The sequence below is a fragment of the Coturnix japonica genome, chromosome 3 (assembly GCF_001577835.2).
Source record: "Coturnix japonica isolate 7356 chromosome 3, Coturnix japonica 2.1, whole genome shotgun sequence".
Taxonomy (NCBI): domain Eukaryota; kingdom Metazoa; phylum Chordata; class Aves; order Galliformes; family Phasianidae; genus Coturnix; species Coturnix japonica.
This window is the reverse complement of record NC_029518.1, coordinates 98,496,818-98,518,713: the sequence shown is the minus strand read 5'-3', so window position 1 is coordinate 98,518,713 and position 21,896 is coordinate 98,496,818.

The following is a 21,896-nucleotide window of genomic DNA, read 5'->3' as shown; positions in this document are numbered from 1 at the left end:
ACTCATTGTGGGTCTGAAAATACCGTTTCTAAAAATCGGAGGAAAAATAGAATGAACACATAAGTGGGATGCATCGATCACCCTATAATTCCCTCAACAGACTTTCTTCTAACATTTGACTTTTTCACTTGCATTTCACTTTGGTTAGAAAACATTTAGGAGAGGCAATTTAAGCCTGTTTGCTTGATCTTCATAAGAGTCCACTGAAATTTGAGAGATAATAAATATTTGCATTTTAATGTGCTCACAAGTGCAGTTAGGAACATATTTTCAAGGTACTTCATAAACACGGTGATATGAATCACTTAAAAATTATTATCTAGGTAGAGCAGTAATTTATCTCATTTTAGGCTTAAAATCACCGTATCTACAGCATATCCAAGCCTCTTCTAAGCTGGTGCACTTTGCTCTCTGAAACCACCAAATGTACACGTGTGGATATTTGTGCACACACACCAGTGATCACAATCATAAGTTGTTTTATTTTATGTGTATAAAAAGCAAAGATGCATGTCATGATACTTAGATTTATGTACAGCACTTTAATTCATCTTGGTGGAATTTACTATTGCTCTACCATATAAAAAATGAGGATGAAGTTTTAACGTAAGAAATGCCTATTTATTTAGTAGTTAAAAAACTGATTTATGGAGAAATAAAAACGGTGGAAATTAAACTTATTTGTTGATTGCAGCCCAGCTGAAGAAAGGAAAGGCTGCTGGTTTAAACTAGATTTCATTTCCCTCTGCATGTGCGACCGTATCTGTGTGTGTATTCTCCTAAAATGAAGAGCAAAAACAGGAAAAAGATTAAAAAAAAAAGAGAAAAAAAAAAAGGCAAATACTAAACTGCAGCCCTATTTAGCGTTTCAAGAAGGAGGGAGAAAAGGAAAAAAAAAAAAAAAGGAAAATGAAAAAAACTTCAGGAAAAAAAAAAAATAAAACATCAGCAGGCAATTAGACTAATCTTCAGCAAGCCAGGCTTGTGGGATCATTGTTTGGTATTTGCTAGGGCCCAAGCTGTGTGCCCCGAAGGCCCGACCTTCTAATCATTATCTGTCTGTTTTATTACCCAGCCAAACTGGGCCCAGTTTTAAATAAAATATGCAAAGGTTTCTTAAATTATCACCTGGGGCAAGGCGGATCGCCTTTCTTGCTGTACATGTTGTTAATCTGTGAAATGCAAATTCCCTTCATCTTATAGTTGGGCTTTATTAACTTTTTTGAATTTAAAATTTCTCGAACAATGAGTTCTGTCAGCTTCTGAAATTATATTTTCTCTCTCCCTCTCTTTCTGTCTCTCTCTCTTTTTTTCCTCCCTTTTCCCCCCTCAAACACGGAAGCGAGTTTAAAGCATAAAATCACCAGGGGAAATAAGAAGGGTTTCATCTCGCTTTCAGAATTTAATTGGCTCCTTAGCAATTATTAGTTTTTGCTGTTAAAGTCTTTTTTTATTACTATAAGTATTTTCTTAAAGAAACCGCATTACCTTTCTCGGGTGAGGACCTAAATGTCACAGGGAAGAAGATGAAGAGAAGGTGGCAAGCTAAAAAGGAGGGGAATGGACTTCAGAAAGGATCCAAGTAACTTAATGCTATTGATCTTGCTGCAGTCAGAAGTTGGGAGTTTTAACCCTTGCTGGCTTCAGCAACCACTGCTGGCATTAAATTTCTCTCCTTCGAATGTATGAGAAAATAAATGCTAAAAACGTCAGAAATAGAATCATAGAATCACAGAATGGCCCAGGTTGAAAAGGACCACAATGCTCATCCAGCTCCAACCCCCTGCTGTGTGCAGGGTCACCAACCAGCAGCCCAGGCTGCCCAGAGCCACATCCAGCCTGGCCTTGAATGCCTGCAGGGATGGGGCATCCACAGCCTCCTTGGGCAACCTGTTCCAGTATGACTCCACCACAATCATGATAATGATTGTTAGTGTTCTGTTTCATGCAGAAGTAAAATATCTCTGGTATCTAGAACAATTAAAAAGTCCTTGGGCGAAATAGACCAAGAATTCAGTCCTACCCCCTCCCTGTGTTCTGCATTTCAGTAAAGAAATAACCATTAGAGCCTTCTGCACACTGAAATCTCTGCTGTCTCCAATGATGTACCTCTGTAACACCTCTGTTGCGTGACCTGAGGAAGCTACAGTAATTTTACCTCTGATTCCTGGATCCCTGCAATTGCTTACTGTGCCAGCTCCATTGCTTCAGAAGTTACTGAGGTTAAGTTTAACAGACTAAATGAAATGGGGCAAGGAGCCACCTCTGGCTGCAAAATCTTATCCATGTGGCCAATTCTTTTCTCCTGATTGGGATGGGTATTTTTAACCTGCCTCCTAGAAAAGCCTTTCCTGAATGTTATCTGAAATAATGCCGGCAATTACAGTCCAAAGTTGTGCCAACCAAAGAATTAAGAGAGAGGAAATTTCACCGTGCCCCGTTTGAGCTTGTTTTATTCCCTATCACAACCTTAGTGAGTATGATGATGAGCTTGATGTTCCTTGAGGTCCCTTTCAACCTAAACTGCTCTGTGATTCTATGATTCTATGAGTGGTTTCTAGGCAAGAAGCAGTGAAACAGGAACGATATTTTGAAGTTTCGCAGACCCTTTTGCTATTCAGTAGCTGTTAGGTGACTAGAAGAGCAAATAAATAAATGTATTAGGAATCCAGGAAAATGCATCAACCACACCTGATAAGACCACTGATAATTTTCTCAGTATCTGCAGATATGAGCAGAAGTCTGTTATTCAGTTAGCAAAGCTTCTCCACCTGATCTAAAAGAGTCAGAAATTACAGTTGTTTTCTATACATAAAGAGACACGGGAGGAGCACTCAGCAACAAACACTGAAAAGGGTAACAGTGGTAAAATTAATTGAATTAAAGTATCATAGTAATGGAGTTGGTATCTGTGAGCTGTTGGTTGAACTGATCTCTTGAACTAGATCTGATCCAGTGTAATTCCATAAGGTCATAATCTTCTTTTTCTTGCCAAAAAGGCAAATATTGTACATTTTCAGCTCGTATAAATCTTGACAAACACCATGGAAATCAATGGAGATAATCCTGATTTAGGCCAATTGCTGAAAGCAGAAGGTGGCCCCATCTGTAGATACTAAAAGTAGCTTTGATTTTTTCCTCATGGCCAATGATGTCCAGCATCCCCTAGGGATTCTTAATCACAATGGCAGTGTGTTACCTTACAACTAATCAGCTCCCCACGTATCCTGGAAACATATTAATTTGACTCATCTTTCAAGCACCACAAGGCCAGAATAATATCTTATGGTGATACGAAGGATGTGAACACGTTCCACAGTAATGAATGAACTCTCCCTTCGTGAAGAGGAGGAACTGAAACGTGCAAATGCAAACTGACAAAAAGAATAACGGCACCTTCGTATGGGTTATTGATTACACCTGGAGCTGTATGGAAATTGCAAAATCAGCTTAAGCATTCCTTCAAATTTCTAACAATTAATGAGTCTAAAAATGTTTGGTAAACAGATTCATGAAGAGAAATTCTGTGATAGCTATAGGTTTCACTTTACAAATCCTCAGACAGGCAAGTATGCTCCCAGTCGAGTGTGTTTTTTTATTCTTTGCTATTCTCTTGTTTTTTACTTCACCACAAATCAGATTGAGCGTTTAACACCAAGTTAAAAACCCAAACACAAAGAAAGTAGTAAAACAATTTTGCTGTCCTGAGTTCTTCCTTAATCTTTAAGAGAACTCTACAAGTCTGTGAATATTTTTGAAGTCCAAATGAACATGGGCACTTATGGACTACTTCCAAGTGGAAGTTACTGCTTTTGTCTAAGTGTGCCACAATTTCACCCTATTCACCCTCTTAAATATTTTTAGCTGATCTTTTCTGAGATAATGAGGTGATCATAGTACTCTTCTCACCTAATTCTGGCCTTCCAAAGGCCAGACTATAGAAAAAGAGAATTGTACAATGGTTTCAGTTAAAAGGGACATTAAAGGTCATTGAGCCCTAACTCTCCTGGTGTAAGGAAGGTTGCCAGTTACCAGATCAGGCTGCCCAGGATCCTATCCAACCCAGCCTTGAATGCATACAAGGATCCGCACCTTTTCTGGGCAGCATGGATCAGTACTTCAGCACTCTCTGAGTGTACAACTCATCTAATGTGTTCTCAGAGTACCACTTTCTGCAAAAGCACTTTTACAGAGTGACTTAACCCTCCTTAAGAGGGATGAGAACTTATCTAGCAGTGTCCACCTGGTGAAGATAAGATGGACCAGATAATGGAGTTATGGAAGTTAATAAGTAGGTGAGATCAATTTATATATTTTGAACTGTGGAGCAGAGGTCTCACTAGAGACTGTAGGTGCTATTTCAGTGTATTAAGAAGTTAAAAAAGTGTGTCAGAAATAATGTTAATGTAATCTCTAACATAAATATTTTTGTCCTATCCATTTATTTGCAATAAGAGAATTTTATTCTAAATAATGAAACAGTTTCTGATATGAAAAGAATATCTGAATTCCTTGTGTAAAATAAACCAGATAGTTATATATCCTGTTGGACAGCAGATTCTTTAATAGGTAGTGTTGATGTCAAAATTTTCCCTGAAGTAAAACTGGTTCAAAATGTAATAATGATATGCAAGGCCAAACCATCAGCTGAGGCAAACTGGCATGACTGTTTAAACTGAAGTAGCTAAGTTGATTTGCACCACGTAAGGTATAGGCTCTTGTGTTATAATGTCATTTGATTCTTCTATTCTATGGTTCATAGGAAAAATCAAGCAATGTCAAAATGATTATCCGTAAATGGTCTTGTGTTTGATCATCTTTGTGCTTCAATTATAATTACAGATTCAAGCCTAACAATAGTCTCTCTATAATTTCTTTATTGGCATGCAAAGTTTGCGCAGTAAATATTTCTTCTCATCACATATTTTCCCTTTTCCAACAAGCTCTCAAAGCAACCATACCAAACTAAATAGCAATTGAACTGGACTGTTATTATTCTGCACATACTAATTTTGCTCCTAGCTATTTTTTTTTAAAGCATGAAATTCACAGATTACAAAGCCTACTGAATCATGTGAACTCATCTTTGAAATAAGTCCGAACCACAGATTTCAAAGCCCAAACTGACTTGAAACTGCACTTCCTCATCAAAGATAAATGTTTAGGGCTAGTGTTCTTGTTTGATCCAAGTGATAAGTCTTAGGCCTTAGTCTTCCAGACTGAAATCTTGATTTCATTCAAGCCAACAGCAAAATTCCTATTGTTTGTTAACAAGGTCAGGACTCCAGCACCAGATTTCAACTCCCTGAAGTTCGGGTGCAGTGGGAGTTTTGAATCCACCACTCTAATTCTGATGCTATGTTTGTCGGGAGGAAAGAATAAAGCGAGTTTGTAAAAAGCAGGCTTCAAAGTAGGGTTATACAATCTTTAGTACCAAGTTATACGCCTGAAACTACTGGAAGGAGTCCTGTTGCATGTAAGAAGCTTTGGATTAAATCCTGTGATTGCATAGGAAAATCAACTGTACATAACACATCCCATTGTAAAACTTAAGCATCCTTATACAGCTTTCACTTAGTAATTTTGCCAGCAACTTCCCATACATGCCTGTGACACCTTATTCCAGTCAGATGTGGAAATATTTAGGTTTCTGTTTATAGTGGTTGCTGGTTTTGAAATTGTTGTCGTTATTCTTGTGAATGTATATTTTATCCATACATTCCTGTAATCTTACAAATCCGTTAGGCATCCGATCAGATAAGGAGAATGAAGACATTTCACGTGCTTTGTGTAGACACAAGAGAAGTTCATTAGCTACTCTTTTCTTGAGAATGTTTTGTGATGTACTGTTGTCATGGGGATGTATGTTCTCATATATGAGCATCAACAGTTCTCATACAATTTCTCACTAACAGTGTAGAACAAGACACGTGTTCAGGAAAAAAATAAATAAATATAACAGCAATAATTGTGAACTTCCAGTAAGTTTCAAGACTTTGGATGTCTTTTCCTTCATTTAATAGAGTTTTTCTTTTTTTCCTTTGAAAATCCAGCTATAGTATTACATAACATTTCTTGGGGATGGCAACATGAGTTTGCGTGCATTTCTAAAGTAAGTAAAAGGAAAAGGTCATTAGATTTCCAGTCTAATGTTACAGAACTTCAATTGTTGGATAGTAATTTGAGAGAATGTAAGATTTATTTTTTTTTAACATTTTAATGTTACACATAGTATTTCCAAATTATTTAATACAAAAGGGAAAAATGTAAAAGAAAAATATTGAACTAACCACAGAAAATTCCGTGTGGCAGATGTGGAACTACCTATATATTCTGTATCTTCACCTTAATGCTCCGAAACGATCTGTGATAATTCCACACTAAATCATGGAATATATATGGTTTTGGTCTTACTAACTCTACTGTTTTATTCCTCGAGTATTTCTACAAATATCAATTGTTTTATCACTCAGATCAAGGCAGCTCCATTTGAAAAAATAAACAGATTAAATATTAAAGTGTCAGTGTGTCTTCTGAATATGAGGAAATCACATTGGTCGACAAAACACTTCTCAAGCACTAAAGTGATCTTGTTCAATGAAATGGGAAAACAAGTCTGACACTCCAAGAAAAAACACATTGGCAGCTTCAGCCAGGAATGATTAAGTTGATTCTCCAGTTAAATCAGAATAAAAGTCATACACAAAGAAAAACACTGTACTAGGAGATATGTGTTGTTCCCTTATATTTTCATCTACTCAATGTGAATAATATAAAATACCAAGTGTCAGTTTATGTAAAATATTATGTATTTTTTGTAGGCCAGCTGACTAAACCACTTCTGTAGTCAATGAAAAGAAATAGGTATATCAGTGGGTCTAGCCATCTAATTCTTTTATCCACTTCTGTGTAGAGGAAAATGGATGCCTTTGACAGCTATTTTCATTAAAATTTCTTTTATTTTGTCTTAGGGACAAGGTGTTCTGCAGACAATGATACAGCAGTTAAGGTCAGGAAAAGATATTAAACTACTCTAGACCATATTGGATCATAGGTTATCCTGTGGTAAGTTGGTTATAAAACATCACCCTCTATATCAAAGAAATCAAAGATCTCTCCATTGCACAAAACGAAGCTGCATGAGCTGAAGACCTGAGACCCAAGTGAAGTTGCTTGCCCAGTTACTCAGCTAAATGGTGGACTTAAATTAAGAAGAGCTTAACTGATTCAAGAATTAGCTGTAATTGAATGTGTTGTATGATTTTCAAGGTAGTTTTGGTAAGAAGGTGAAAATCACACGTTTCAACTTCAGTACCTTGATGAAATGGCCCGGTTTCATCAACAAAAACCAGGAACAGAAGAACTTCCTGAGTCTGAAGCATAAACTCTTACTTAAGCACAAGAAATACCTCAGCACTTAGTGTCTGAGTAAAACAGTCCTCTATGGGAGTTTAAATAACATATTACTTCATTGGTTTCATAGATTTGCTTGCTTGTTTAGGTCTTTTACTGTGATTTTCTTATATACTAAAATAACAAACACTGTTGTTCTAATACTGTTTTTGGTCGACTGTAATCTTCCAGAAGATAAATTTAAACTTGACGACAATTTGGGTCAGTAAAATTAAGTAAAGTTGTTATTTGTTTATCCTGAGACAGATAGGAACTCATCATTTTTTTCTCTGACTTAGGCATAGAAGTAGTTCTGAAATACCTGAGGAAGGACAAGTGAATATACTAAGAGCAAGAGGAATGATTACAATCAAAACTAGAAGATATGATTGTATACTTTGGGGGATGGAGAACCATATTGATCATGGATGAAATAATGCAAAAACTCTTTTCCTTCTCTGTGTAGAATGATACAGTTTGTGATACAGAAACATGGACAGTTTGTTACTGAAATGGTTAAGATTAGCACTCACTCAAGAGTGAATACAAATAGACAGAAAAGACCAACAACACCAAAACTAAATGAAACCAAAACAAACCAAACAGAAACCAAAACCAAAAAACCTCAGAGAAGATTGATAGAGGAAATCTGATTTTTGCAAGGCAGAAATCTTCCTCCTGCCCCTGCCAAACTTCTCCTGGTCTAGTCATATCTGTTATTTTTTTTGCTGCTACTAATGATGATTATAACAATAAAGGCAAAATAAAACCCTCAATTGCACGTAATACTGACAGTGTATTTTGGGACTGACAAAATACGAAGAGGTTATGCAATAGGATATGTGTAAACTGCCATTATGGTGAGAACTTCTACTGCATACAGTAAGTCAAATCATAAGTATGTAAACGGACCAAAGGTTATGTTAAACCTTAGCTCTACTTGTGCCATCCATGCTAGGTTTGGAGAAATGCAGTGGGGCCTAAACTGATATTCCTCAAAGGCAGATAAATGACAAAATGACAGCTGCACAGCAACTAGGTCTGCAAACCACTGGAGCAGGTCTTCACATCCTCCTACTCTTGGATCTACGTGAAAGCAAGGCCTGACAAAATAAATTATCCTTTGTGCTGCACTAAATCATGTACATCTGGTAGAGTAAAACAGAATCTGAGTTTCTTTTTCTTGATCCAAGAACAGGGATGGAATTATTCAGGAAGAAACTTGGATCCATGCGGAATTAAAATAAAAATATAGGTTATTACTGCTATCTACCAACATTGTTGCAGAAACTACACTGCAACAACACAGAAGTAAATATGTGCTATGCTAACAATGCCCACACACAGATACAGTTTTTATGAGTAGGAGCTGAAAATGAAACAAAATAATTATGTGTTATTATGACCATATCTGTTTCTATATTTATACTATGCCAGATATTCCTTAGTACATGCACACATAGATCTGTAAGGAGACATGTGGGTGTGTACACGTGTTTGTGAGCACTTCAAATATGTTGAACGTAATTTTTTTTTTTTTAATAGTAAAAGAAAAAAGAATTGCTGGCATTCCTAGTTCCAGCCCCAAGCACATGTTTACAGCTGAAAATAAGGTCTTATAATGAAAATGCTGACACAACCTTAACTATAGAGGTGCTAGCAGGCAATGCAATAATAAATAATGTGGGAACTATTTTACACTTCAAGGCAATTACATGTTCAGCCATCTTTAAGATATCTGGGCCATGAAGGGTAGGGATTAGGTGTACTTGACAAGTGTAAAAGACCCATGACTCACGACTGCTAGAAGGCACAAATGAATTACAAAAGCTGAGAGAAAGCTTTGTAATCACACTGCATAGGTAAAATATTTTTTATTTGCAGGTAGATAAGAATCAGGTAAATGTAAAGATACACACTCTAGATTACATTGAGTTTGCTTTTTGAAGAAATGGTGAAAGTTGAGTTAAATCTATTGTCCTAACTTGCCTGCCATCCATTCGTGCATTTATCTATGCCATATAAATATGACTTCAGTATTCTTTGAAATGAGTTACTAAGAGAATAGGACTGCATAGGACCAATGAGGTCATTGAGTTCACTCTCAGTGCTGCAGAGAATTGTGTGGGATGTCATTTTAGGTTTGCAAAGTCCCCTGAAAACTACTTCCTCAATCTTACCCAATAGACATATTCCAGTGCCAGTAACAGACTGAAGCACTGGAACAGGTTGTCCAAGGAAGCTGTGGATACCCCATCCCTGCAGGCATTCAAGGCCAGGCTGGATGTGGCTCTGGGCAGCCTGGTCTGCTGGTTGCCGACCCTGCACATAGCAGGGGGTTGGAACCAGATGATCATTCAGCCCAGGCTGAAAATCTATGATTCTATGACTTTTCATTTGTTAAATGACGGCTAAAATTCTAAGTCTTGAATTGGAAACATCTATGTCCCCTTTCTCCTCTTGGTTTCTCAATGAATTGCCTTGCATTTGCATGTCTGTTATCAAGTTTGTGGTGTTTTATTTTCTTCTGCCCAGAGAGTAGTAGAAATGATTTACAGTTGCATCTCATGTGACCAGCTGCAGTCATGGAAAGCCTTCTAAACTTGCACTGTTGTTACCACATGGAAAATAAGTGAAGGGGGAAAGACTGAATAAATAGTCTCCAGTGCTGAACTCAAGGTCAGCCCCTAACACTCCTTTTCTGCCACTCATCCATGGTGACTCTGCTCTTGCTCTGTGTGGGTCCCTCCCTTCCCAAACTAACTCCTCAAGAGCTCCCCATAGGCTGCAGTTCTACAAGCACTACCCCACCATGGTTCTATATCGTGGAATTGCTCACCCTTGCCCCTCCTCACTACCAAAACCTTGCCATGTTAACCTATATGAAAATATACACCATAAGGAAAAAAATATCTTTGACCTTATTATTTTTTCCAGGTGAAACAAAATACATTACAGAGATGCCTGCTCCTCTGCTAATTAGAAAAGGTTGAATTCTTGCTTTGAAACTATAGATGCCTAAGCTGCAATCGGTGAGCCACTCAGTCTCTTGGTTCATCTTTACTATACTTTAGTCAACAGTAAATGAGTTTTACAGTCATTTTCTTGGCATCTTTCAAACAAGCTCAGGCTTTCCAGTCTAAATCACACAGCAAACAAGTACTTACCTGTGCAATTATGAGTTAGTAATCTCTGTAGGAAGGCCAGGGACCATCTAGCTCTGTCGTTTACAGCAGTCCCCTCCAGAACAGCATTCTAAAGAGAGGGCTGAGGAAGATCACTTGACTATTTCTCATGCTTGCTGCTGTCTAATCTGTCTTAAGTGTTTTAAAATACATATTGTTACAGTTTCCAAGAATCTGTGTTTGTGTATGGGGTCAGCATTTCCATTCAGAACTGTTTATCTGAAACTTACCTTTCAGAAACAGAGACAATAATCACTCAATATAAGTAAAATAACCAATCAACCAAAAAAAACCCAAACAAAAAAAAAAAACCAAAACAAATCCTTCCAAACTCTTTTGTCTTAAACCAATAACAAACCTTTAAAACACTTAAAAATCTTAGGTCAGGTGTTCCTGAGACTGTACATCTAGAGCTTTATTTCAAACATACGTAACACTAATTTCTTTCTTTCCTTATTATTATTTGTTTATTTTATTTCTTCCTTTCATCAGTCTTGACTACTAAAGATACAGCAAGAAAAAAGACCTCTAATAATTTGTCTTGTTGCCTTCTCTTAAGTTTCAAAGCTTGCTGTTTGAGGAACTCACACAAGAAAGGAGGAAACAAAGGAGGAATGGAAGGTTTGTTACAGTAAAACAAATATTCTCCTTCTCTGAAGTTTATTCAAAACCCATCTGGAGGCCTATATATGCAACCTATTGCTTTAACAAGGGGGTTGGACTTGATCTCTTGAGGTGCTTTTCAACCCCTGCAATTCTGTGATATATATATATATTTGGTCAACAAAAATATTGAATATATTAAACATGCTTAAAATGCTACTCAAGTCTGTCATTCTAATTTCCATCACATCTGAGGACTCTTCCTGCCATTCAGATGTTGTTATCCTTTCTCCTTTGAGCTCTGACTTTTTTTGTAACACCATTGGTCTCACAACGTAACAGCAAAATGGTGAATATACAACTTCTCCATTAGAAGTCAGTGTGAGTACTGAGGCAGATACATTTCAGTACATAACAGGGCATGGTAATGGAACAGTAGCTTAAGACACTTAAAATAACATGACACCAATTTATTACCATTAGAAATAAAGCCTTTGGAAAAGACCCTAAGCATTATGTTAGCATTGATATGTCAATCTTTTATTTGAAGGATGGCAAGTCTGAATCCCAGCACAGCCTTAATTAACAGAAAATAATTAGCATCATTTTCCCAGCTGTGAATTTGAGATTTTCCTTTTTTTTTTTTTTTTTTTTTTCCTTTTCTTTTTTTTTTCCTCCAACAGAATCCATTGATTGATAATTAAGGAGGAGTTAGTTGTAATAAAACTCCCAGTATTGCAATTTCTAATTGGCCTTTAAGGACATTTTACAGTTACAGTTACTTTGTTCCAGGCGTTTTCTGCTCTTGCTTTCCCCTTTTTTTTCCCTTCTTTTTTTTTCTTTTTTTTTTTTTTTTTCTTTTTCATCAGCTTTAATAAGGAATCCTGTCTCAGAGAGGTAAAAAGATTGCAGCTGAAAAAGAGAAAAACACTGTGACGTAACAGCTATGAATTAAAAAGTTTGCATATAATACAGTCCGTTTGATTTGTTTAGGTAGTAATCGGTGCTACATGCATGAAAACAGCTTTCAAGTCCAAATTGAATAAACTAAGGTTTATCCAAGCACTTGAGTCTTCGATTAAACTACATGCTCACAGAGATTTATATAAATACTTAAGTGGATGAGGAGTAAATGCTCCTGATGGCTTCAGAGGGATGGAGCATCATGTGTATAGTTGGGCAGATGTATATCCTTCAAGGAATGCTGCCCTGGGCTGGAAATCTTATAGGAAAGGATTCAGTTCAGGACATGTCTGCTTGTTTCATATTTCCAGCTAGTCCTCAAATACTGCTCATATGGTGTCCCCTGAGGCACCAACATTTTCTTTTAGTAATCCTACAAGTAGAATTGATTTAAAGCCATATATTTAATGATTTTGTAACATTTGTTAATTGACAGTATATTGAATTCTTTTCCTAGGCTGTCTCAAAATTTTGAATGGAAACAATATATGACCTTCTACTGTTTTGTTTTGTTTGTATTTCTTTCCCTCATTTCAATTCATTTTCCACTTGCAATGCAAGCTGAAAGGAGTGACAATAAATTAAATTAAAATAAAAGTGAGAAAAAAAAAGTCTTACCTACCTGCAAATAATACAATTAGAGAAAGTATTTTGCAGGAAGAAAAAAATATATGCACTTGTAAATAGGAAATGTCAAAGATTTTTATGCAGCAGCAAATTGCTGTGTTCAATTGGACACTGAAACGCAATACTATTCCTAAAAAGAAATCTTCGTGTGGAAACAAAATTGAGATTAAAACTGTTTCTATTATGAAATCATATAATAATCAGTCCAGGATTTGCATTGGTGTTTCCAGCTGCCACACCTCAATGACTTTAGCTTGCCTAGACACATAATTAAAGTTCATCTGTTATTATTACTGGCAAAAAAAAAATAAAAAAGTCACACAGTAAGGACTTATGCTGTTGCTGGTTTCTATCTTTTACCTTTTTCATGTGTAATTTTTGCTATGTGAAGAAGCAGTGAAGAAATGCTTCTGTGCAATCAAAGTGTCCTAACTATCTTTAAAAACCAGATCAGCTCTGTTTCTCCATCTTGGGAATGCTACAGTGCTGTGTTTCTGCCTCTCTGCAGAGGATGTCAGATCACTTAGCAGTGGCTGTCTTACATCTTGGCTGGACAAATATAGCTTTTTCTCTTTGGAGATCTTCCAGCGAAGCTATATGCTGCTTACAAATTTATTCAAAATGCCACCACCGCATTTAGTTAACATGGGCTGAAGTGTCCTCTTTCATTTCAATCACACTGAGGTCATCAGGCTGATTTTCAGCACAAAACAACTGAGAGAGTTTGACGCCACTATAACTTGTGTTCAAGGCAACCTTGTTCTTCCTGTCTAGCTACCAGGAGCCCATGAACTTCTTAAGTCCTTGGGCCACCCTAGCCAGTGCTGAAGCTGTTGTAGTTGCTGGTATCAGATTATTCAAAATAAACAGCATGAAAAATGATATGGGCGTATGGATGTTCTTCATGTTCCATATCCTTCTTTGGCCAATGACACCATCTTGGACTGCCTGGCTGGCTGCTGGCACCGTGGAGGGAGGGATTAAGGAGAGTTAAAGCAGCAGTTACTCCTCATGGAGACAATCCACACTGAAACAGCAGTCACCTTCCTTCTCTCATCACCCTGGGGGCAAGACAGGCATCAGCTGAATGCATATGTATGTTTTCATTCACATGCATGCATTGTCAGGGCACACAGCTGGGATAAATCAGTGTGTTACTACGGATGGTAATAGAGCATGGCTGCCTTTCACCAGCAAAAGAGATGGGGCTGTAAGTATCTCACAGGGATTCGGCTGGATATTTTAGGAGAGAAGTCATCTCAATTGACCTCAGAGCTCTAAGAGAGAGCTGTCAAGTTGAAGCGAGCTTTAACTCCTCAAGCCAAAGAGGGAGCTGAGCATGCCGGGGAGCATTTCTCTGTACTGATTTTGTAGCTCTATTAAAATCAAATCAATACAGAATGTTGTGACAAATGTGATGACAAGTTCACAAATTTTATTCCAAATTGCTGCTCATTTTTTTTTGTTTCGTTTTTTTACGCTTTATTGAAAACTCATTTGAAAATCATTTGGATTGTCTTGAAATCCTCAGAGGATTTACAGTCTTCTCAAAACATTTCTCCTTTCTCTGACCTTAACCAAGCCACCATTACCCTCCCAACAAATTGTTCTTCGAATTAGAGACCATACTTTATCCTGTGTTGGGGCAAACTTAGACCTTCCTGCCAAAACCTCTTTACGAATTGCTGTTATCAGCATGTCAATCATTTCTTAAGAACTTGTTAAGCTTCATCAATCTCCCCAGGCCCTAGCAATGCCTGTAGTTAGCACATTCTTCCCGAGGCCTCTCCTGAAGCTCCCTTTCTCTCTTTTAAGCCAACAAAATATATGTAGGGAACAGTTCATCCACCTCCTTTGCAGCGCTCTTTCTACATCTTCAAAGACTGCCGTTGGGTTGCTGCACAATTTTTAGTCTGTTTTAGACGAAATAAACCCAATGAAAGAGTTGCCATGAAAACAACACTGACTTGCGCTGGGGAAGCTGATAAAGAATAAAGAAGCAGGAGCGTGCATGGGGTGCTGCATACCAAAACAGAAACACCATTCCGGATCCAAAACACACACAAGCTGGAGTGACCTTATTGATTTTGAAAAGACAGCAACATCAGCAACATCTTTTTTCAGGCAGCTGCTCGGAAAACCCTGGATAATTTTGACAGTGTTCAGAAAATTATCTTATTGATATTTTGCATTTTACTTTTTTTGATCAGCACAGAGTGGAGGAACTATAGGCAAATAAATATGTTAAAGATTTAATTTAAACTCCGAAGCTTCAATCTAGAGGACATTTCACAGAATGTGGTTTGAGATTTACAAGACCAAATGTAAAAAATTAAACTCTTACGTTATTATTTAGGCAATAAATAAGGCCTGATTTCTGAAAGAGGCAATTTTTCAAGTTGCTTTGAAGTGATGTGGGCATATCCCTGAAATCAGATTGTACATTTGAGATCCTGGGCTCCTCACTACAAGAAAGACATCGAGGCCCTGGAATGAGTCCAGAGGAGGGCAACGAAACTGGTGAGGGGTCTGGAGCACAAGTCTTATGAGGAGCAGATGAGGGAGCTGGTATTGTTTAGTCTGGAGAAGAGGAGGCTCAGGGGAGACCTCATTGCACTCTACAACTTCCCGAGGGAAGGTTGTGATGAGAAGGGGCTTGGCCTCTTCTCCCATGCAACAAACAGGACCTGAGGAAATGGCCACAAGTTGTACCAGAAGGAGTTTAGACTAGACATAAGAAGGAACTTTTTCTCTCAAAGAGTGGTCAGGCACTGGAATGGCTGCCCAGGGAGGTGGTGGAGTCGCTGTCACTGGCAGTGTTCAAGAGGCATCTGGATGAGCAACTATGAGATATGGTTTAGTGGTTTGTTGTAGCTACAGTAATGGGAAGATGGTTGGACTAGATGATCTTGTAGGTCCTTTCCAACCTTGTGATTCTACGGTTCTATGATCCCAAATATTGACAGAAATTCTGGGTTCTACTTTCAAAAATCTCATCTTAGAGCAGTAGAATGTGTGCTGCCTCTATGGAGCTCTGTCCCCCTCTCCAACACCATCTCCCCAAGGCATTTAGATACCATCCTGTTCTTCTATTTTTGAGCTAGTGACATACTCCTATCTTTTGATGACATCAGGCTGGGTGGTGCAGCTGACACTATAGGAGTGAGGAAAGACATTCAGAGTGGACGTGTTCAGAAAGTGGACCCATGTGAACCTAATGAAGTTCAACAAGGCCAAATGCAAGGTGTTGCACCTGTGTTGAGACAATCCCAAATAGAAGTACAGACTAGAAGAACTCGGTGAGTTCTTAACTGAGTCACTGGGCAACCCTGCCCATGGCAGTGGGATTAGAATTAGGTGGTCTTTAAAGTTCCCACCAGTCCAAGCTATCCTATGATCATGAATTATGTAAATGAGCAGAGCATGATGTCTCAGCTCAGAACCTTTTCACCTAAGTGGGTAGAGGTGCAGCATGTACCATTCAAAAGGCAGCTGCATCTGGTTCTAAGAAACACCAGAAAATTCAAAATAAGGAGCTGGATGCATAAATATCTTCAGGACCAATAATTATATAACTGTACAGAGGTAAGTGATATGAAAAAACTGTAAGAACCAATGCCTAAAATGTTGTCTTCAGCATATATTCTGTTCTATAGACACAAATAAATTGAGCTATGTATTTATGTGTCTATCACATAAATCACCATAAATAACTTGTACTAAAAAAAGGAGCAAAACTGATGCACTGGACCCTTAGACACTGATTAAATATAGTGATTAGTTCTGAATCTATTGCTGAAATAAAAAGGTTCAGATGTGCCACTGGAAGTGTAAAAGACTTTTATTAATAGTCCTCTCACTCCTTATCCTTTATGTTTCCAACAGCAAATTATTCCAATCATTGAAGTTAATGTAATCCAAGGTACTGAATTTCGTGTCAGCTCTAAACGTGCAGTGAAACATTTGCATGTAGGCTTCCTTCAGCTCCTCACATTTGATTCAAGGAGTGAACAATGAAGCAGCACTGCTGTGCAAGATCCAAATTGTGCTGCTGGCAAGAAGATTCTCAAATAACCGTGGATCTCCTGGGAGAAGGAATATTATACTATGGAATAGTGAGTATTTGCCATAAAGTAAGCTGGTCTGTAGGCTTTTTTCACTCTTCTTTCATTCTGTTTATTTATTTGTACCGTTACTGATGTCATCTGAAGCCAAGAAATTCAATAAGGTTAAATCTATTGCAGGAAATTATTTTGATCCACCAATTAAATGAACAAGTTCACCTTGCCTACGATATGCCATCAAACATTGGTATGAGCATTTGGTGCAATCAATCTATTACACATCAATTTTATAGCTGTATAATGAGGTTTAATTGCTGCTTTATTAGTCTGACTAATATTAAGTGTCAGTAATTGCCTTACATTCAACTTGGCTTCCTCATTTAAATTACACTTCCAATATTTAACAATACATGTAGACATTCTTTTTTCTCTATTGAATTTTTGCTTTCATTCTTGTGGTAAAAGAAAAGCCCATTTGGGGTGATTTTCTTCCTTTATACAAGTTCTCCGGCCCTGAGGAACAGAGCCTGAGAAAGCTAAATGTTGTTCTTGGTAAATGCAGAAGCCTTTGGCATTTGGAAAGTGAACTTCAAATTTCCTCTTGACAGAAATATAATGTGGGTTTTGTGTACTAATGAGTGAATCGCTAAGGTGTGTAAACACATTTGTAGTTACGCTGAAGTCTACAGGTCTACTCATAGGCTTTAAGTTATGCATATCCTTGGGTGAATTGCAGGCCTAATGCTTACTGCCCTGGAGCATACATAAAAAACTAGTCTGGCAGGATGCAGAATGCATTTTGACTGGTAAGCCACAGACTGAATGTTATTGCCAGGCAGGATTTTAGTGTGTTGTTAAAGTCATAGGCTCAGATACTCAGACACGGGGCTTAAGAAGGCAAGGACTGAGGTTCAATAAATTACTTGACACAAGCAATGAGGAAACCTTCGGCAGACCCAGTCTGTGGCTTCCTTCAGTTCAGGAGATGCGTTCTTGGATTGTTCAAGTCAGCAGCAGTTTTTGCCTTTTCACTTGGCTTCTTCTGATTTCCCTTTTTTGTTTGAAATAAAGTCCATCTGATTTTGCAGGGATGAGCTCAGCTCACTGAATAGACATGCCAGTTGCCATTAATATCAACCGATCCTTCAGTGACAGCTGGCTAATATCACCCTGCGAGCACCTCATGAGCTAAAATCAAACTGGATTTTGGGAAAAGAGACCTAGTAGTGGGGTGTGTCACGTGTCTGGTTCGTATGACATTGAATGGTTGCAATTCTGATCAGGATAAAGTGGTGGTTGAATCAATAACGTTTTATTGCATTTTATTGCAATTCTCTTCCTGAACCCATGAAAGAGTTAATATAACTGGAGACCCTGTGAGAGTCAAATATCTATCACTGGATATCTACTGGACTGCAAACCAATTACTGAAAGACTGTGTCTTGCTGTTTATTCTTTGGGGAAGGGTATTTTCCCATTTTTTCCTTTATTTATTTTCTTGTTGAGAACAAACACTTTTGGAGGAACAAGAAAACATCTAGAGCAGCACATGTTTTACAAGATACTCCTTTCTGGAACAGACTTCACTGATGCTATCTATTGAGTTTTCCATGGTTAATGCACTTATTTTAAAGAGTTAAGAATGTGTGGACACAAGGCCACCTGGTTAATACCAGTGTCAATATTCACTTGAGAAAGTGAAGTCAGAAGTGTTTATTCTGTGTTTAAAATATATATATATATTTATAAATAGAGAGAAAACAAATGAAAATGAAGCTCACTGTGACCTCTAGAATGGCTCAAACGCCATCTGTCATGTACTTAAAACACGGTCCTTACTCCATAATGATAGTGCAGACTCACTTTTACCACTGCAGTATAGTATTTTACAGAACGCACTAAAGAAAGCAGATACCTGGGCTTCAGGACCACATTAGCCTGAATGGTTGGAAACCAGCTATTTGCATATCCCAAGAGGATATTGTAACCACCGTGTTACTGGGCACTAAGGATAATTGCATAGCCAGGAATGTAAGATCATGGGACCGGATAGACAAGAGGGAACCTGTCCCATGCCCTGTCTAAAGCATCTGGCATGGGAAAGGGACACCTGGTGTTTTCAACCTCAGCCCAGAGACTGTTTCTATTTCTTATCCCAGAATTAATCTAAGGTAAAACACATCCACATTCCAGACAGCAGGTGGGACTTGTGCATGAGATCTTGAAGCTCACACAATTGCAGGTTGAGAAGGGCCCTTGGTCTTTCACTTTGGTAAGTCCTCCAACTGCCAAGTCTTCCTCTTGAAAGTGATCGACACAGCCATCACAACCCGACCATTTATTAATGAGGGAAGCTAACCTGAAGAAAACAAGATCTTAAGCATAAATAAGCACTTCCTCAGTTCTACTTTCTCCCTACCCAATTAGCAAAGACATGGTTTTCTTGAGAAGCCTAGAAGTTTTCAAGGCTCTTTCCTCTGCTGATCCCATAACAGCCCAGGCACCAAGCCTCGCATTTCCCATCATTCTCATCTCTTTCCCAGTGGATATCACAACTACTGTGCCCAGGGTTCAATGTTGTGTTCCCCTGCACCCCACAGCAGTGCTGTGCTATCTGACAGCAGTGCTATCTGAGAAGCCAGGTGAGATCACTCATATCACTGCAGTGATAAAGAGCTGACTTCTGTGTACAGCTCAGCTGATCTGAAAGTCTGAGAAGAACAGCATTTCAACATTACTGACATAAGGGGAATATATTCCTCTTGCATATTTCTTATTATTTTTAAATGCTAAGGCAGCAGATTGGACCCAGGGTGCTGATCTGCTGAGTAAGAAAGTGCTGTTTTCACATTGTCACTTTTCAGAGCTGAACTGCACTTTTAAGTGCGGCTGTCAGTCTTTTCACTGTCAGGTTAAATCCTTACCCATGGTGATTCCTGCTCATCCGTGCTGACTGCCAGCGCTGAGGTCAGGAATGAGTTCCCCCCCATGGCAAGTTGGCAGGGTGTTTGTGTGCAAGGGACTAATGCACCTTCCTTGGGAGCAGTGAGCTGAGATTCTAAGTCAGGAGCAAATTGCCAGAACAAAAGGCTGAGCTTAAAGCCGGACAAACATTCATGGCCCTCCATTGCTTCCTGTTGCTGCTTTTGTTTGCTTTGGTCATCACTGACAGACTGTTGCAATCCTAGGCAGACCAGCTTTGTTTATGACAGGCAAATGGGGACCCACATCTGCATTAGATCTCAGTTACAACCTGGACATCAGCTTCCATGTTCAATTCTGCCCATGCATCCCTCTCCAATTACCCAACATGATTTTTCTCATGTGTATATTGTTGCCTCCACAGAAACCTTCTGACAGCAATACATACAGCCTTGGCTAACTGAAAAGAGTATCTTAGCCATTTTATGGATTTCCTTGTTGCAAACCCTTGCTACATGGATCACAATAATTCTAAAGACTGGAATAAGAAAGGTGTGAATGGCTGAGAAACAGCCTCCTCAGTGATTCTGGAAGCAAGGTTGAGACCTGTATTTACCCCTTGTAGCTCGTCAGGGTGAGAAACAGATCTTTAGAGGAGTTAGAGATCCAAATATACTTAAACTCAGATGAAGTGTCCTTGTCAATACCTATATATCATCTTAGTCTAAATGCTTAGGCAATGCCCAAACTAGTCATTTACCCAGAGCCACAGAACTGGAGCTCATTCTTTCAGACCCCTCTGTTCTCAGCCAGGTCCTCAGCTCAGACCAATCAGCACTTTCCCAAAGTTCCCAGACACTGTCTGGCATCGAGCATGAGCCAGAGACCATTTCCACAAAGGAATTTGGATGTGACCAACTTGTTTTGGAAGCTAAAAGAAATATGGAAGCAGTCAAATTACATCAAGTGGATTCAGTGCTCCTTGAAACAAACCTTTCAGATGCACAGACATGATTGTATTGAAAAAGAAGCTATTAAGTATCTTTGAAATCCAGAGAGAAGAGGTTTCCAAGGGCCAGATTCTCAGCTGGGGTAGATCAGTATCAGAGATGAACCAATTTACAGCAGCTGAGTGATTGTCTTGCATCCTTAAAAAAGAAGCTGGACAACTATAAAGCTGCTTATTGTTTTCTTCAAGAGTCTCTTCACTCCTTTTTTTCTGTATCTGAAAATCTTTACCACTGCACAGTGAAAGCAAATAAACAAGGAAGGTTAAAATCTAAAACCACTCATCCAAGTTAATTAAGTTCAGCCAGCCTCAACTACCTCATCTGGTAAGACCTGGCAAGTCGGGTGTATGTGTGCCTATGTGCATGCATGCCTGTGAATCTATTCTTCTATTTGGAGAGTATCATTCAAAAGTGTACCTGATGTAAAATGTGTTATTTCCATGCCTGACTGTGAGGCTTTTTGTTTTTATTTTTCCTTGTCTATTTCTGTTCTTACAGCAACTTTCATATTTTTCTCCAACTTTCCATTATTACATTTTCCTCCTTTTATTTATGATGCCCGAATCTCAGTGTACATCATTGCTGCTCTGTTGGTACTTTATTAAATACAATACAGATACTAAAGTGAGAGTGAGGTTTTATGTCCCACACATGGTGTGTTGTAATTGTGGCATTTTTACTTTCCATTAAGAAGTATCTCCAGGAGGGGAGGATGGGGGACTCAGTTCATTACTTCTATAAACCAAAGAAGAAACCCCAGAGAAGATTGATCAGTTGTTAAGTAGTCTTTAAAGAAGTCTTTAAATCAAGATTAGATGTCTTTCCTGAAGAGACTCCCAAGTTCAACCAGAAGTTGCAAGCTTGGTAGAGGAATCGGTGGTTAAATCCTTGTGCCTTGTAGTATGGAACAAGTTAGGCTATGTTAAAATAATGGTCCTTCTGTCCTTCAAATTTATGAGAGTGTAGTTAGAAGATAATGGCTTAAATAGCCAAAGTACAAAACAAAGCAAAAAATACAATCAACTCCAAGATGGAAAGATATATTTTCTTGTTAAAACTCTGGCTTAAGAGAAATGACGAAGGATTTGGGATACAGGCATTTTCAACTACATCTGTTTCAGTGTATGGCA